General features: G+C 45.9%; 1 protein-coding gene across 5 annotated transcripts in view; it reads right to left on the bottom strand.

Moving 5' to 3' along the window:
• Positions 1–14279, bottom strand: part of LOC125751683 (transcription factor SOX-6-like) — a 146129-nt gene that overhangs the window by 129080 nt on the left and 2770 nt on the right. For 2 of the 5 annotated variants that reach the window (XM_049030833.1, XM_049030834.1), the window contains one exon: positions 12996–13172. The exons of the other annotated variants lie outside the window; for them this stretch is intronic. The gene's annotated coding sequence lies outside the window, so the exon portion shown is untranslated. The remainder of the gene's footprint in view (positions 1–12995; positions 13173–14279) is intronic. 5 annotated transcript variants of the gene reach the window in all.

The raw sequence follows: 14279 nt of genomic DNA on the forward strand, positions 1-14279 counted from the left end.
ACCTGGATAAATGTCTGAGATGTTTTTCTCAAAATAAAACAGATCTATCAGACTTCTGTATAAATGATGTGTTTTTCAGATAGCTAACATCACAATCCGATAAAATAGTTACAATAAAATACCATTATGGCATCTGTGTGTTTTACTAGGACTCGTTGAACAAGCAACTTGAGTTGACACAGATAATAACCCACATCAGTGTGTTTCACGGGGTTTGACGCCCTCAGTATTTCAGCACGCTTGTGTGCACTGGCCACAGTGAAATCCAGCATGTTTCACTGTGGTAAAATATGTCATTCATGGCCGGACAAACGGAATCGTAAGGATCCCGGCGGAGAGACAGGCCTGCTAATGTGTGCATTGACCACAGAGTCCTTCATGCTCCCTCTTTTGGGGGCCATGAGGATGGAAAAGATATCACATTCTTGAACAATATACCCCCCCCCCCCCCGTTCCAGACCACGGAGACTCGTCTGCAGCGACTCGGCTCCCGAACACATATCCGTGGAACTGCCTGCTTCTTGACTCAGAATGTGAATCAGACAAGTTCTCTAGCTGCTCGCCAAGAGAAAAAGGAAAACCCCCCTTGACCCTGTACTGAATACGTGCAAGACAGATGGACAGAAGGCTAAAATGTTTTACATGGGAAATAAGCGAAAGATCACCAGAAGGCTGGACGATGAGCCGGAAGAACTGCAAAGTACGGCAGTGTAACTAGAAGGAGTCACAGTGTACCCTGTTTTGTCAAAATTCACCCTTTAGTGTAATGAGAGTTAGGGAGCACGAAGAGATTAGAGTGCTCTGGGACTGTGCCATCTGGCTTCTCCCCCACGAAGAGCACTACAAAGGGCCATTTTCTCACTCCTGGTGGGGATTTCTCCTATGCAGCTGGCTATGAAAACAAGTGTCCCAGGTATCGTGCTCCTGCCCCCGATCCCCAGTCTCCTACTTCTTTCCCTTTATGGACTCAGAGCATTTCTCCATTTTATCACCAGACAATAGGGGGCACTTTGGCCGCTGAAATCCTGTTTACCGCGTTCCCGCTTCAGAACCCGTGAACGGCGCCGAGCCGCAGCCTCAAGACCATGTTTTATCCGGGGAGGGGGGCAAATGGACGTTTTTAACACCTTGGAGAACCTTTTCCCTTTGAGTAACCTTACCAAACGCTGACAGGGTTTTCAGGGGAAGAGGGATTGAGTGCAGCAGGACAAAGAGCCTGTATCACAAAATCAGCAAGCGCGGCATGCTGCCACAGAACTGCGTGCACACACACATGTGCACACACACAGACACACACATGTGCGCACACGCACACACACACACGTGCACACACACAGACACACACATGTGCACACACGCACACACACACATGTGCACACGCACACACACACATGTGCGCACACACAGACACACACATGTGTGCACACGCACACACACACATGTGCACACACACAGACACACACATGTGCACACACGCACACACACACATGTGCACACACACAGACACACACATGTGCGCACACACAGACACACACATGTGTGCACACGCACACACACACATGTGCACACACACAGACACACACATGTGCGCACACGCACACACACACACACACATGTGCGCACACGCACACACACACGGACACACACATGCACAGAGAAGTAGGAACTCAAACTCAAAGACCCACTAAAAATAAAGAACAAAAAACAACTCAGAACCAAAATCAGCAAAACAGCCCCAAACACAAACACGGCCCCAACATGCTAAAGCACTAAACACTTCAGTTTCGCATGAAATCCTGAGCAGGACATAAAGTAACGTCAGACACCACGAAAAGAGGACAGGGCCACTACAGGCATGTGGAAATAAAACAAGAATGCAGCCATTCTGCTTACCAATTCAAATTACAGCACTCTAAAGCAATTGTACTCTAATCAGAGCTCCTTTTGCAACTCTTCCATCTTTCTATCAAGCTAGCTATCAGGCCTAAAAGCCACGTTTAAACACTTAAGATAGATGCACACAACAAGCATTCAAATGCAAATACCCTCAGGTGCATAAAGCGTTTGGAAATTTTGGTCCGCAGCATCATAATCAACGTGCAATTGTCTCCTGACTTTTAGCCGCTGAAAGGTGCTCTCTCATCTAGCTGCATCTGTATTCAAATGGCTACACTATTTTAGTCACAGCTCCTATGTAAATATGTTCCAGAAATTCTGAGCTGTGAGTCAATTATATGCTAAATTAAACAAGAATAGGATGAATTGATCCATAAATGATCATGTTACAAAAAGGCATCAGGCCCCGCAAATGATTTGCCTTGTTCTTGTTCAAACATTGGCCATATGGTCCCTATTCCAGTGGTTTATTCCACAAATTACGCCTGCAAACGAGCTGAAGCATTTCACAGCTCACCTCCTCAATAAAAAATTAAAATAAAAAAGGTTTAAATGAGACGGTTGGAAGTGACAGGTTGGTTAACGCCAAGAGGGATGACAACGCTTTGTGAAGAGTCTGTCGTTGTTCGCCTGTAAGAGAGACGCTACGCCTGGCAAAGGTACAAGCTGTCAAAAGTCATTTCTGAACACTTCCTGTCTTAATATTGAGTTTCTGGAAAAATACAAAGGGACGTTTTCACCCTGGGTCACACAATACGACTACATGCCTCATTCTGGGGAAAAAGAGGCAAAAAACCTTACGAAAACACACACGTCGTACTTTCGAGTTTCTTAAACTACTTCAAACAAAACCAGTCCTTCCCTTCTATGTTCCCGAGACTGGAACAAAAAACTATATTCAGAGAAAATAAATATAGATTTTCTTCTTTTTTATTCTAACTATCAACAAATACACTGCAGTCAGAAAGAGCCTGGTACCATACTCTCATAGAGGTCACATGTTCCTCAAAGTAGGAGCAATTGTGCCTTTAGACAATATAAAGGACACATAGTATTGAATATTTTTTTAAACTGTGAAAAAGGAAGGATAAAAAGCAAAGGGAATCAGACTCTCAGATGGTGTCTAGCAGCACACAGGGCACAGTGGCAGCCCAGATACCCAGTGAAGGCTGCTGCGCATCACAAGGCCACATCCATACCCCTGTAGGTGTAATTAAGACTGTGATCTCCTGTATTTAGAGTCGCACTCTGAGGGATCCTTTCTCTGTCTTGCAGCTATGAACTGATCGCAGCACTTATAAAGCAAAATGTATCATCGACGGGAGAAGGTAAATAATTGGTTTGGTCATATTTCTGAGTCCTTAATCTTCTGAGGGAGGGTGTGGTTGCAGGGTGGAGAAGGAGAGAATATGTGAAGAGGGAAAAGGGCTATGATTGTATGGGCTGTATTGAGGACTATAAGGTGGAGAAAATGAGTGTAATGCTATGACACTTGCCTAATGGAATGGGGGGGGGGGCGGTTGGAGCTGATCCCACGCAGCAGAGGGTAGAGGGCAGGGGACGCCCTGGATGGGATGCCCGTCCATCACAGGGCACACATGCACAAACTCACACATAAATACACAAAAACACTGTGCAACTTAGAGACGCAAATTTTTCTGTGCAAGTCTTTCGACTTCAGGAGGGATCCAGTGCTGCACTGGAAGAAGACAAATCGAAAAGAGATCAAGGACCCCCAACCCTGGAGGTGTGAAGCAACAGTGTTACCTCCAAACACCTTCTGTGAGAAAAAAAGCAGTTTATCAGCACATGCCTCTAGTTCCCACAGGCGAATTCCAGTGTTCCGCTCCACTGGTATATGAAGCCCATGAGTCCATAGAGGAACCGTGTCCCCTTCAAAACTGCTGTGCTGGAAGTAGCCACATGGTCTCCATGTCATCAACGGGCTGAAAATGACTGAGAAGCATTTCAGACGGGTTCCGGCTCAGCAGTGTCACGTGACGCTGCTGGGGAGGCGTGGCACAGACGTGCGGCAGGTGCGATGGAAGGGAGGTGAGTGAGACCGTTAATCACGACTGCCAAAGTGAAATCTAGCAGAACAAGCATGAGTAATTTGAGATAATAGAATGCCATCAGTGAAAATCAAAGCTGCTTTTATTACTAAATAATTAGCCTTCCTCCTAACGGTGTTAAATAATTCTTAACATAAACATAATCTCACACGACATCTGGAATTAGCAGTAAAGCATTCCACAAGCTCCACTTCACAGGTCTCTGCAGTCTGCTGTCCCACACAAAGGAGGTTCCCTCTCTTTCTTCTCCACCGTTCAGCAGCCTTGTGGCCCCGAGGCACAGGACCCTTTGTGAGAAAGCCCACGTGCCACAGGGAGCAGGCTGTTGTGCCCTGAAACGCACGAGGTGGCCTCACTATTATCCCTGTGCAGCACTGAGAAACAATGTCCTCTTTATGACATAATCCGCCTTTCTCAGTCGGTTTTTGGAAAATAATCGAAATTTTCCTATCCTGCACATCCAGTAATAACAATTTACATCACAGCCCATAATATATTGCTTATTTTATAAGGTCCGTTTTAAGCCTTGGGAAAAACAGGAGGGGGGTAAGAATAATAGGGATGCAGTGAGCACCCTGCCTTCATGCCTGAGGACGGCGTCACAACGTTATGTAGGACCTGAGACAATTCGGGAAAACCTCCTTAGCAAGTAGCTTTAGATGGCAGGGCAACGTGCAACACAGGCATCCCTGTGAGGAACAGAGGAAGGTTCTGACTCCTGTGATCTGTATGTTGTTTCATTCTCCATCACCAGCGTCACCTACAGTCAGGCTTCCTCCACGACGCTACCACTCATGAGTCCCTCCCGCTAAGCCGGGCCTCCCTGGACCCAACCCCGGCCACCTCTGCTGGGGGACGTTAGCTTAAAGTTAGCATTATCTGTGCTGAAAGCGCAACAGGTGGGTGACATGGAAGGTCGCTCATTTTCTTCACAGGGCCAGACACATGGTTTCCATTAAAGCAGAGAGACGGCCAGGAAAAACATGGACCTGCTACCAGAGACACTAGCCAGCCTGTCGGGCCCTTTGCCTCTTCCACTGCATGTGAACATTTATTTCCAGAGAGAGCATGCTAATCCGACACACGTAGACAGGTAAACAAATATAAATGAAAAGCTGGACGACCAAAAGGGAATGTTTGGCTGGAATTAAACCGTTTCCTACAATCCATGGAAGACAGTCCATGGGTCTTGAATGGTTGTGCTCGACTGCATGTAACACGAACATTTGTGCTTCCCAGGAAGGGACCTTGTTATGGAAACACACAGGGGCTCAGTGATCGTGTCGGCACGATTAATCACGACACTCGTCGCTCGCTTTTACTAGATTACATTACATTTAAAACTGATTCCCCTGGAGGCTAAATGGCACAGCATTGTGTAGCTAAGCTGGGAGTTGGGTGGGTCTCAGGCAATAAACATTACAGCTCAAAAGTTCCCCTTCTCATAGATTGTCAGTGTTTCTTACCTGAAGGTATGTCAGTCCACCATTATCATTATCAAAGGGACAGCAAAGGGGCCACAAAATAAGCTATATACGGTGTGTTTAAGTTAAATTTGTTTGTGTGGTGATGCCCAACTATGACTGAGTCATTGTGAGTTTGGGTCAGAAAACAGAATAGCATTTCATAAGCTTCAATGACAATGTTAACTAAATCCAAATCAATAGCCTGGTGCTTTTCCTTAAAGAAGAAAAGAAAAGAAAAGAAAAGAAAAGAAAAGAAAAGAAAAGAAAAGAAAAGAAAATGCACTTTTCTCTTTCAAGTGGCTCTGTAATTACCTTTTTTGGCAAAAAGATTGGAGACTTTTTTGGGGGAAACGGGATCTACTTAAGTAAAAGGGTTTAAGAAACTTGTCAGCCTCCAGCTACGTCCCACTGAAGCCGAGAGTGAAAGTGTAAAATAGAGGAGGTTTCACACACGTCCTAAGGGAGGTTTCAGGGCGTGAATGGGGAGCTAAGACTTTTAAGACTTCATGGGAAAAATCCTTATTGTAAGGGACTTCATGTCCTTCCGTACACCGTGCATAGTCTGAAGCCAACGTGAACATGCGACAGCCCGCAGCTTTACACCCAGACCGAGCCGTGCTAGCCATGGTTTCAGGCCGCCACACAATCCCAGCATTATCGGCCCGGTTTCATAGGAAAACGAGCCCCACGTTTGTGCCATACCTCCACTCTCACATGTGTAGCTTTAAAATACGGGGTTTAAAACAGGGGTTTGGAGCAGTGCCGGGTCCAACCCGCCAGAGAAACGCAAAAAAGAATTAACATGCTGAATTGGAGTCGAAAGGCTGGGATGAAATCCGCCGAAGAGATTATTATCGGCCGGTGTGGTTACACAGCAGCCCGGCACAACCCGCATGTATTTCTGCTCATCTTCTTTTCTTGGCTACCAACTTTGCCAGATAATGCGTACACATCCGTGTTTTTTTCCATGCGCACAAAACTCTCCTCATCAGAGTCATTTCCCCCTTTGACGGCAAAGCTATAATTAAGTTTTAATACAGGGTTTCACTGTTTTCTCCGAAAGGCGGGCCTCTTACTCGATTACCGTACCATGCAATGGCGAATTAGCCGCCCTACATTACAGATCACTGTACGGATGCCATTGACTGGAGTGACTGAGCATAACTGTCTTCCATCGTTTTAAAATCTCTCAAGTCCAGTATGGAAATGGTGTTCCTCAAATTATTTATTAAAATCAATTAAAGGCAGACATTTGAGGGAAACAAAAGTTTTTCTCCCAACCCTTCTGAGGTACAATAATTGTTTAAACTTGAGTTAAAATGGCAGAATGCCCTGTCACTGTGTGCCAAAGAGAAGAATGAAAGAGGCGTGGTGCTTTTTTGCTGTGGCTCTGTTTCTAAGGCAGCCGAGCGGCGGGTTCAAGGGCAGCTCCGTATTGCCTTCAGAAGGCCGAGCTTTCAGGACCAGCACTGACCGCAAGTCGCCGACCGCGTTTAATTAGAAGCTCCGCTTTGCACTGGCGGCATGCGCAAACCACCCCCCCAACCCCCCTCCATCCAGCAGATGGCGACTTTAGGGAGAGGAACATCAACCCATCCCCGCCTGACCTCGGCCTGACCCCCCCCGCCACCACCATCAGGGACAGCCCCCCTACAGTGTGACCCTGACTGATGACACAGCCCTGATGGGCCTCCCATTCCCCTCACGCAGCGATTCCGGCATGTTCTCCCTCCTGACTTGCCTGCTCGCTCTTGCCCGCCCCCCGCCCCCCCACCACCGACTCCCAAAATGCAACAAATGCTGCATTTTATTTCAGTGGGGAAATCACAGATATAAACAAAATATTTACTGCTTAGGCCAGGAAACAGCTTGGAATGAAAAGTGACGTACGCACAACCCCCGCTTCTGCTGGGGGTGGGATTTCACACACGTCAGAAGCCTCCTAAATGTGTGGTTATATGTGACTGCTTCTAGGTATAGACCTTTCATTTACATACCAACACGGCCGGGAGTTTCGCTTTAACTGCCTTGTTCGTTTGTTTCTTGGTAAAGTTTGTTTTCCTTTTCAACAGCCTGCCAGAGGGAAACCGCCACAGGCTTGTGGGACAATGCCGGTGGCTGACACCCCACCGGCGGGGGCTGTGCGCGCTTCTGAGGGACCCCGGGGCATCTGGCCTGTGTTACCACATGAGCCGCACCAGGGCAAGTGACATGTGCCACCCGGGCTTTTCCTGCAGGCAGACATAGGCTCAGGGCTTTGCCATGGACAGGGAATGATGCATCGGTCTTCTCTACTGTTTCAGCTCTCAAACACATCATATATCATCATGGTCTCAGGGCTCCTCGGGGTATGAAGAGCTCCAGGCTGCTAAGGGCTGGGCGTTTCTGTCTGCTCCTAAGAAAAGCAACTGATCACTTTATCAACGTAAGGGCTTAATTTTTTACCATGGTAACGTTTCAAGTCTCAGACGCACCTCGAAGTTCCCACATCATTTAAAAACTCATATTTTTTGTTTGATAACATGACACTGCATGACAGCAAACACTGTCGGTTATTCATGTTTAATTTGCATAGGCTGGTTTTAGTCGGACACACGTGGAACAATGTCACCCAAACTGCCAAATGCGAAAACTATCTGGGCAAATACTACATCTGGAATAATGGGAAAGATGGAACACACACTGCGTTCTGGATGACAAAGCCATCCCTGCTTTTAATGCTGAAAGATTAAGAGCTTACTTCTCATAGGTCGACTGGAGATTTTTTAAAACATTCCTTTAAGACCATCAATTACGACAGATGATGAGTTTGGGTTTCATTAAAATTTGTTTCCCATTTGTTTTCCAAAGAGCAGTGCTCACATTTTCCTACTTTCCCCCACACAGCATTTGTTCTCCTGTGGCTGATGTGTGCTGGCATGGAGCAGGAGAAACATTTTTCTGGCTCTTCAATGGCAGCATGCTGGCCAGACAGTAGCAGTCTGTCACAGGGAGCGCGTTCATTTGGGGAGGGACCCGGCCCCTCAATAACAGGGCGGAAACCCACAGCTGGCTGCCCCAAGCGAGCAGCACCACCTCTTTCCGCCGTGTCAGCGCTGGGACACACACACACACACACACACACATAGCCGGCACCCATTTGTCACCAGCCGAAGGTCTAATGATTTAAAGACAGGGCATGGGGAGCTTCCCTGCCCCCCGCTCTCTGGGGGATGCCTTGGGAGGTCCACACTCCCAGCAGGGTAACCCCACGTCCCGATGAGGTCAGCGTTTCTACCAATAGACCCTGTACTCAGACACAGTGTTCTCAGATCTGGAGTCACCCCCCATGGCCCACGTTGCTTTTTTCATTTTCTTTATGCCTTCCCAGTCTGCCGTCTCCCAGTGCTGCTTTAACTTCGATGCTCCCAGCTACTCCACAGGAATCTCAGAGCACAGTATCTGCTGCAGCCACGTGTGAGCAGATGTGTGACACTGTCATCGACCCTGTCCTTCACCAGACCAGCTCGGGGTTCGGGCTGGGGGGTGGGTACATCCGGTCACTCTGACAGCCTCAATGGCCACTCAACTCAACAAAGGAGCTTACGCAGAAACATGAGTTCAAATAAAGCGTGAGAGAACAAAAGACAAGCGTTGTATAGATTATTTTTACTGTCAAACTGAAATTATTTTAAAAAGTATTGCGATAAACATATGATGAAACGAGCCCAGCGAGCCAACCTCAGCTATTACAAGATCTGCTCGTCCTCTGCTATTAATACTCTGCCAGACATGAGTTAATGCTCCTCTCGGGTGAAAAATTGGTGCAAAGACAGCGGAGCACTACTGAGGGGTGGCAGCTTCATGACGCCTTGGGTGGAGGCATAAGAAAGCGAGTGGAAAGCAGACAAGCTGCCCTCTTCCCACGCGCCGAAATGCATGAGGAGTCTGCTGGAGAGCAGCAAGCGGGATTTACTCTCGCCTGACAGCAGGGGAGTCATTTGAGTCAAAATGTCAGTCACTAGGATGCTTCTTTATTGTCACAGATCCAAAAGTAATTACTTAGTAGGCAGAGGAATAAACGGAGAGGCAGGATTCAGCAAATAGCCTTGAACTTGCAGGACCTTACATTCTGAAAAAGATATTAAAAGATTTCTGTTAAGTGATATCTGGAACATCTGCCGGAATTAAACCTCCGTGGAAGGAGCACACATGTGCAAAGTTATGGAGACCTGGTTATGGAGAAGTGCATTTTTCTCCCTACTATATTATTATGTATTCCTTCTCCCATTTCCGAAAGGATTCTCTTTGTGCCTCCTACTCTGTGCTTGGCCATTGGATGCATCTGGAAATCCTTCCGCTCTTTCTCCACTCACTGCTGCCCAGACAAAATCCGGCAGACGCCAGCAACGCCAACCTGCACCCGACCTCATGCCTCTGATTCCCTCCACGTTGCCACGTTAGCGGCTAACGGGGCTGCATGCTGGCTGCCGGGTCCCAGTGAGTCCAGGACGAATGGGAGGGAGTCGCTTCACTGCCAGTCCCCAGTACGGCTTATTAATCCACCGGCACATCTGAGGTCTCCACGCGTCGGGCACAGTAATGGGGAAATCTGTGTCACTAATATGGGTCAATAGGTTTTCACAATATTCAACAGATCACTTTTTTTTTAAGTTGTTCAGTAAAAGATTTTGCAAGTGGCTGCATAGCGCCTGCCACACAGAGGAGGCCGAATCCAGGACGCTGGTGAGAGCTTGTAAATCTCGGTGCCAAATCAGGTCACATCAATTAGTGACCCATCAGTTGCTTCAACATGCAATAAAGTTTGCGATCTATCATTCGCTGACAGTTTTGGAGTGGGTGAAGACGGGGATGATGAAGAGGGTACAGCAGTCCCCCCCCCCCCCAATCGAAACAAAATGAGAGGCCATGTGTCAGTGGCTCCTGGTATGAGCCATGGTGCAGTGCGCCCAAGGCCACATCTCACATGCGACCACTCGGGCAGATAGCGAGCTGCCTGTCAGTCCCGCTAACCAGTCTCTCTCATCTCTGCTGCATTCTGTGACCCCCCCCAGCCTGAAATGTGTGACGCACATCCCAGGAGGATAAATAACACTCAGAGGTGTAGAATCATCCAGGCGCTTAATGGCGAAACACCACGCCTGCCTCACTTCTGCCTCCCCAGATGGTTCCTTCCGTCTCCACGACTCGGAGAAGATGCTTAAACATGAGCTGTCAGAGATGCAAGAGCTACTGCATCACAGTAATAGAGAAAGCCGTATTATTTTATAATAACTGAAATACTTCCCAGCCAATACTTTCCAAACATTTTACATTAAATGCGAAAAGGAAAATCAGCGTTGCAATAGTCTCACATAGAAACTTCCCGACTCATTTTGAAAAATTATATCCTGTCAGGAGTATGCTAAGTTGTTACTTTACTCTGTTCTTCCCCATGGGTTAAGGCCACTGACTGTGTGCATGACAATAATCCTTTGTGCTCTGTGGCGTCTGCACGCTGCTCCAGTTCACATTAGCGAGCGTAAGTGTGGACCGGCACTTGGAGAAATTCTCTATGGCCCTGTTCAAATGGCAAAGTGCTTGCCAGCGGCATCAGTGGCCGGCTCTGGGTCTGTTGGCTTTCCCGCGCAAAGCCCTCGAACGACCGCCAGCCCAGGGGAAATGCAGTCCCCATCACACGGAGAAGAGTCCCACTGAGGGTTTTTGTTCTTCGAGGGCCACGGGGACCCCGGTTACAGTAATTGCATTTCCTGTTCTGCCACAAGATCAGAAGGAGCATTCTGGGAGGTCGGTAACGATTCCACAAGAGCTAATGTGAGTCTGGGAGGAAGGAGCAACCCCCTTTTTCTGAGTCTCAGAAAGGTTTATTGCAAAAATACTGTATTAAAAATGATGCGCAGGGCTGAGCCAAGACCCTGACTTTCTCTTTCCTGCCAATTCTGCTAGAACTTTCACAGAAAATAAGGCCTGGAGTCAAGCACAGGCGACACAAGCTGCGATCTGGTGACTCGATAAGGTCCTGGAAATGGCTGAATTCTATAACTGATATGATTACAGATTCAATTAATAAAAATATATATATTTTGTTTTGCTTTAACAGAAAACAAGGAACAAAAAAAGAAAAAAAAACTTGTAGATAAAATACCTTAAGGAGAGGCCAGATTATGAAAACCAAATCTATCTTGAAAGAGTTTTGGCCCGTGGACAGGCTTTCCACAGAGCAGCGCGGACTGGCACCAACGTTTGTACAAAATTATATGTATATCTGCAGAAGCACGCGGGAGACGGTCGCCCGCCCGCATATACCTCGCAAGCCGCCACCGCAGCCCAGCAAACCGCTGCATTTTAATTACCACCAGGCTGCACGCGGAGCCGCTTTGATATGGTAATACAGCCCATCATCTTCATATGAAAATCTTCATCCGATTCATAAGAAACAAGGAGCAATGCTAATAGGTACTAGCTCTGCTGACTGCAGCCTCCTAATGAGATATATTACAGATCATAGTGAAAATACGAACAGACACTACAGATTAGCTTTACATTTACTGGTTTTCACCGTGTTATTAAAATACATGTGCAAAAATAATGCCAAAATTGTTGATGAAGGGGAAAAAACTGCAACTGAACTGTCAAGAATTGAACAGATGTGTTCATTCATAATTGCAATATTACATAGGCTATATAAATATTTCCCAACATTTCTCGTAACCCACATAAGAACCACACTAAAATCTGGGAAAATGTAATATTCAATGTTTTGCATCAATGTGTAAATCTGATGTCTAAACACTATTATGCCTTCTGAATATTGTTACATATAATGATCACATTGAGATCTGAGGCTCTCTGGATCATGACCAAAAATGAGGAAATCTGGCTCCAAGGTTATAGAGATGCCACAGCAAATACCATCCAAAAGACACAATCAGTCACCATTTCACCAAGGTTAAACGCCACAAGCCATTAGAGGAGTATGGTTTCCCGTCCGTTGTGTAAGAAAATAAAGAGATTTCATCTAATCATCAGTGACGTTCATACACTGCAGGTCAATGAAATCAAACACCTGACTGACTTTGGGATGACTAAATTTTCGTTTCCACAAAGCTGTATGATCTTACTCATTATGCAAGATGGGCACCATGAAAACACTGTTATACAACTAGGTTATAATCAATTGCTCCTACATTTGTTTGTGGACGTAAGGGTCAGAGGGCAGATCGGGAGCTGAAATGCACAGCAGCATTCCGACACGTTTTCCAGATGGGACACGGGATGACCAGTAACACCATCACGGCACCAGGCAATTAAAATAAACGGAGCCTGCTGCCTGTTATGAAATCGCTATGCCGTAAAGAAGTACTGCGACATGTCTCTGAAATCTAAAATTTATTAGGCATATATTTGAAAAAATAAACCTTTTCGGTTCCCCACGCAGGAAGTACTGCTTAATGAACACGTTGCCATCAGTTTTGATCGCGGCTGAAACATTCCGCTGCAAATTAGCCGACAGTAATCAGGACAGATGTCCCGACATGTGCTCCCACGTTTATTCACCCACCTGTCCTCCCTCGCTTCTGCTGCTCCATCTCTCTTCTACCAGAGCCGCTGTTGTTTATCTCCTCTCATCTTGTTTATCATTAGCGGCCTGCCTGTTTGGGAATTACACCTCTGCCGCAGCCCTTTCTTCGTCCGACCACGTTTATTTTCCACATCTGCTGTAGTATAAGCTAGAAGTCTAAACCCAGATGGAATAAAGGTGTAATACTGTTCATTACTTGAAGACGTGACAATAAATTATGACACGATTTAAATCACAGCAGAATCTGAATGCAGAGATTGCTTCTGTACCTCTAAAAATGTCACAATTTAATCAAAGTTTTTACCTGTTGTACATTCACATATGCATCCGTTCTGAGATTACACCCTGGGCCAGTTACTGGGAGAGCGCGTGTGGTGCTCGTCTCAGTGTCAGCAATAAATGCATGCCAAATATCACACGTTTAGCATTCAGCAGAATCGTTTAAGCATTTTACAACTTAAGCCAAGTCATGCATCTCGAATATTTTTACTTAAGAAATATGTGCAGTCGAATGCGTAGTATACAGCTGTTAAACTCAATAAAAATCTTAGTTCATACTAGTAGGAAAGGGTCTTTTAACGACTTGGGAAAAAACGCCAGTACAATGAAATAAAACAGCAAGCAGTTTGCTTAAAAACAACTATAGCAACATCAATAATAATAATAATAATAATAATAATAATAATAATAATAGCAATAAGAATACTACCACTACTAATAATAAAAGTGCTAACTTTGAATTTCACCATGTGCCTCGTTCGTCAGAAAAATGTAAAGATAGAAAATGAGTTGAACGGGCTTAAATCTTCATCAGAATTTGACAATCAATGTTGATTAAATAGACTCTGTGTAACCTAATCATAAACTTAATGACATTGACCTAGGCCTATGTTTAACACAGTGCGGGTTCACAGTAGTTGCTTCCATAATAACTTTTCTTTCAGTTCGTTGTTATGAGATCTTATCTTCATGCTTTCAGACTGTTTCGCAGTATTAAAATATACGAGCTGCTGGTGATAGGGTTAAGGCACCGATTACATTTTAACAAATTAGTTTAGGAGCATAACTGCAACTTTGAAACCAAGCGGTTACAATATTCCGCAGAATAGATCCATATCTTTTAACTTAAGTCTACTGGCAACAGGCGAGTCAGCTAGGGCAAGGCGCGGTATCTTCTATACCGCGGACAGGTTAGGAAATGTGCTAGTCGCGCAAAACCACACGTCTTTTCGCTGATCCACGTGTATAGATAATGCGGATCAG

The sequence above is a fragment of the Brienomyrus brachyistius genome, chromosome 11 (assembly GCF_023856365.1).
Source record: "Brienomyrus brachyistius isolate T26 chromosome 11, BBRACH_0.4, whole genome shotgun sequence".
Taxonomy (NCBI): Eukaryota; Metazoa; Chordata; class Actinopteri; order Osteoglossiformes; family Mormyridae; genus Brienomyrus; species Brienomyrus brachyistius.